At 36.2% G+C, this 4,957-nt stretch overlaps 1 long non-coding RNA gene across 1 annotated transcript; it reads left to right on the top strand.

Annotated features, from left to right (window-relative positions):
- Positions 1–1,433: 1,433 nt before the first annotated feature.
- Positions 1,434–4,957, top strand: LOC120562370. Its single transcript, XR_005639760.1, has 3 exons — positions 1,434–1,638; positions 2,101–2,147; positions 4,468–4,957. It is a non-coding gene; the product is annotated as an uncharacterized LOC120562370 (long non-coding RNA).

Raw genomic sequence — 4,957 nt, 5'->3', positions numbered from 1 at the left:
AGACCTGAACACTTTATAATAATACATGTAGATTTCCTCCAGCTACATCATGTTATAACAGACCAGAACACTTTATAATAATCACATGTAGATTTCCTCCAGTTACATCATGTTATAACAGACCAGAACACTTTATAATAATCACATGTAGATTTCCTCCAGACATCATGTATAACAGACAGAACACTTTATAATAATACATGTATTTCCATTACAATGTTATAACAGACACTTTATAATAATACATGTAGTTTCCTCCAGTTACATCATGTTATAACAGACCAGAACACTTAAAAATAAAATCATATGTTATAACAACCAGAACACTTTATAATAATCACATGTAGATTTCCTCCAGTTACATCATGTTATAACAGACCAGAACACTTTATAATAATACATGTAGATTTCCTCCAGTTACTCATGTTATAACAGACCAGAACACTTTATAATAATCACATGTAGATTTCTCCAGTACATATGTTATAACAGACCAGAACACTTTATAATAATACATGTAGATCTCATTACTCATGTTAAACACAACTTATAATAATACATGTAGACTAGCTATAAAAATAATATGTTATACAATTAAAAATTATAAATTATCAAAACACTATAAAAATATAAATGTATAAAGACATAATAATACATGTAGATTTCTAGTACATCATGTTATAACAGACCAGACACTTTATAATAATCACATTAACGTACATATGTTATACAACAAACATATAATCACATGTAGATTTCCTCCAGTTACATCATGTTATAACAGACCAGAACACTTTATAATAATCACATGTAGATTTCCTCCAGTTATCATCATGTTATAACAGACCAGAACACTTTATAATAATCACATGTAGATTTCCTCCGCGCTACCAACAGTAAAGTTGGTTTGTTTACATAACAATTACCTAAAGTATATGGTATATTTTGGGTTGAATATGGCAATATGTGCAGTTTCTAGTAATTTAGGTGTCCGGTGTCTAATTAGAGTACACACTGTGTGTGTGTGTGTGTGTGTGTGTGTGTGTGTGTGTGTGTGTGTGTGTGTGTGTGTGTGTGTGTGTGTTTCTTTTGTCTGTGTTTCTGTTGTTTGTGTTTGTGTGTGTGTGTGTGTGTGTGTGTGTGTGTCTGTGTGTGTGTGTGTGTGTTGTGTGTGTGTGTGTGTGTGTTATGTGTGTGTGTGTTGTGTGTTGTGTCTGTGTGTGTTGTGTGTGTGTGTGTGTGTGTGTATGTGTGTCTGTGTGTGTGTGTGTGTGTGTGTGTGTGTGTGTGTGTGTGTTTTTGTGTGTGTGTCTGTGATACAAGATTGGTTTTTTATCACAAGATGGTCTAGAGTGAGAAACAGGAAGTAGAGTTGTCTGGCACAGAGCAAAGCTGAGGGCTGCTGGCACACATTTAGATAAGATGTAATCAGATTACAGCAGAGTGAGAGTGCGGATATTGTTCCCGAATATGAGACGGAGCCCCCAAACCTCTCTCTGTCGGAGGATATAAAACGTGTCAGATTCTTCATCGTGTCAGAGTTCTGCTCTTCTTCTTCATCTTCATCTTCAGACTTTGTGAAGTTTAGATTTTAACATTTCTACATTTTTGGACCTTTGACCTTCCACCAACTCTCCGGTAAGACTCGGACTCTTCTCCACCTTTTACTATTTCATCACCTTCTTCAACGGCTTTTTCCAATATGTGAATCACTTTTCTATCGTTTATGGCAATAAACGTTTTTATTTTATCACCTTCTTCAACGTTTTTTCGACGATTGTTTTGTTGTATTTTTCCAACATTTTAGTCACTTTTTTTATTTAATTTTTTTTTTTTACTTTTTTGTTGACAATTTACAATTTTGACATTTTGTCACTTTTCCGATGCTTTTTTGGAAGTTTTTTCCACCCAACAATTTAATCACTTTTAAAAAAAACATTTTGACAATTTTGTTGGTTACAAACATAAACAAAAATACAATTTACACTCATTTCTTTTACATTTAATCATTTTTTCGATTGTTTTCTAAAGAACCTTGAAGTTAACTGTGATGTAATGTAGTGTTCTGTATAATCTCAGTAATAAAATGTGATCTTCCAGGTATCTCTCCTGCTGACTCAAGAACTCATTTCTCTCCTGTCATCCAGGTAAATATACTTTATATTATTATTCTCTCTTTAACACATTTAAACTTCTCTGATTGGTTGAGATTCTGTTTCAGCTACAAAGACAAAAACACAAAAGGTTTGTTTTTATTTTCAGTTTGATGGTCTCAAACATTTCTGTCTGCCTTATTCTATCTGCATCAGGATGTTTATTTATGAGTTTTGCAGAACTCCATTCATAAAACTAAAATGATATGGTAGGTAAGGACCCGAAATCTGGTTTCCCTTCAACTAAAAGTGCTATTTTTGCTGCTGACAGACGCAGATTATTATTCTAAGTGTCTGACAACATTATGGGATGGATCCCTACAGAGATAGACCTTTTAGTTAAAGAGTAAGATCCTTTTAGTTTAACATGAAACAGCCCCGAAATCACCATCACCAATCAACACCAGACTCCATGTAAAAAATCAGGACTTTTATCGTTTATAGAGCCAGCATATCTCCACCAGACTCCATGTAAATAATCAGGACTTTAGCGTGTATAGAGCCAGCATATCTCCACCAGACTCCATGTAAATAATCAGGACTTTTAGCGTGTATAGAGCCAGCATATCTCCACCAGACTCCATGTAAATAATCAGGACTTTTAGAGTGTATAGAGCCAGCATATCTCCACCAGACTCCATGTAAATAATCAGGACTTTTAGAGTGTATAGAGCCAGCATATCTCCACCAGACTCCATGTAAATAAATCGGACTTTTAGCGTGTATAGAGCCAGCATATCTCCACCAGACTCCATGTAAATAATCAGGACTTTTAGCGTATAGAGCCAGCATATCTCCACCAGACTCCATGTAAATAATCAGGACTTTTAGCATGTATAGAGCCAGCATATCTCCACCAGACTCCATGTAAATAATCAGGACTTTTAGCGTGTATATAGCCAGCATATCTCCACCAGACTCCATGTAAATAATCAGGACTTTCAGCGTGTATAGAGCCAGCATATTGCCACCAGACTCCATGTAAATAATCAGGACTTTTAGCGTGTATAGAGCCAGCATATCTCCACCAGACTCCATGTAAATAATCAGGACTTTTAGAGTGTATAGAGCCAGCATATCTCCACCAGACTCCATGTAAATAATCAGGACTTTTAGCGTGTATAGAGCCAGCATATCTCCACCAGACTCCATGTAAATAATCAGGACTTTTAGCGTTATATCACATACCCACCAGACTCCATGTAAATAATCAGGACTTTAGCGTGTATAGAGCCAGCATATCTCCACCAGACTCCATGTAAATAATCAGGACTTTTAGCGTGTATAGAGCCAGCATATCTCCATCAGACTCCATGTAAATAATCAGGACTTTTAGCGTGTATAGAGCCAGCATATCTCCACCAGACTCCATGTAAATAATCAGGACTTTTAGCGTGTATAGAGCCAGCATATCTCCACCAGACTCCATGTAAATAATCAGGACTTTTAGTGTCTATAGAGCCAGCATATTGCCACCAGACTTCATGTAAATAATCAGGACTTTTAGCGTGTATATAGCCAGCATATCTCCACCAGACTCCATGTAAATAATCAGGACTTTTAGCGTGTATATAGCCAGCATATCTCCACCAGACTCCATGTAAATAATCAGGACTTTCAGCGTGTATAGAGCCAGCATATTGCCACCAGACTCCATGTAAATAATCAGGACTTTTAGCGTGTATATAGCCAGCATATCTCCACCAGACTACATGTAAATAATCAGGACTTTTAGTGGTGATTGCTGGAACAGTGGAAAGATGAACCAAGACAGCTTTTGATATTTTTATTTAGTTTCTGTCCACTTTGAATGAAGTGTGTTTACGATGAAAAAAGTCTTGATTATTTACATGGAGTCTGGTGGGTTTGGTGATGGTGATTTTGGGGTTGAAGTTTCTTTCCACTGTTCCGGTTAGGTATTCAATTTTATTATTTTCTCACCTTCTTCATCATTTTTTCAATGATTGTTTTGTTGTTTTTTTTCTCACTTTTTTAAAGTTTTGGTCGCAGCTTTTATATGATCATATAAAGAGATGTTAGATATGTCAGAGTAAAGTCTCTAACAGCTTTTATATGATAATATAAAGAGATGTTAGATATGTCAGAGTAAAGTCTCTAACAGCTTTTATATGATAATATAAAGAGATGTTAGATATGTCAGAGTAAAGTCTCTAACAGCTTTTATATGATAATATAAAGAGATGGTAGATATGTCAGAGTAAAGTCTCTAACAGCTTTTATATGATAATATAAAGAGATGTTAGATATGTCAGAGTAAAGTCTCTAACAGCTTTTATAACTCTGTGTTCTCCAGATCAACATGAAGATCTCTATCTTTGCTGGTGTTCTGCTGATCTCTGCTGCTCTCATGTTCCTGGGACCAGAAACTGCAGATGCTACGTTTGAAACTCAGCATTTTTACCCTGACATGGAAAAAGGAGACCACTGTAATGAGGCGATGATGAAGGTCATAAATACAGGAACAATCTGTGTGCCCTCCAATATCTTCATCATAGGGAAGTTTGAGGACCTCAAACTCGCCTGTAACCATCCACTCAAAACATCCACATGTTTCTTTGTTGTAGAATGCACCCTAGCCCCTGCTACACCAACCACCCCTCCGTGTAAATATAATCCTAACCCTAAACACGGGACATTTGTGGTCCAATGTGACGCCAGCGGCAATCCTATTAGCCTTGTAAATTTTACCTCTACCCCCGTGCCTAAGTAATTATCACCTGATGAATCAGAGTAATCTGTTACTACCTGATGTACCAGAGTAATCTATTACTACCTGATGAACC

The sequence above is a fragment of the Perca fluviatilis genome, chromosome 7, assembly GCF_010015445.1.
Source record: "Perca fluviatilis chromosome 7, GENO_Pfluv_1.0, whole genome shotgun sequence".
NCBI lineage: Eukaryota > Metazoa > Chordata > Actinopteri > Perciformes > Percidae > Perca > Perca fluviatilis.
This window is presented reverse-complemented; position numbering and strand designations above follow the sequence as displayed.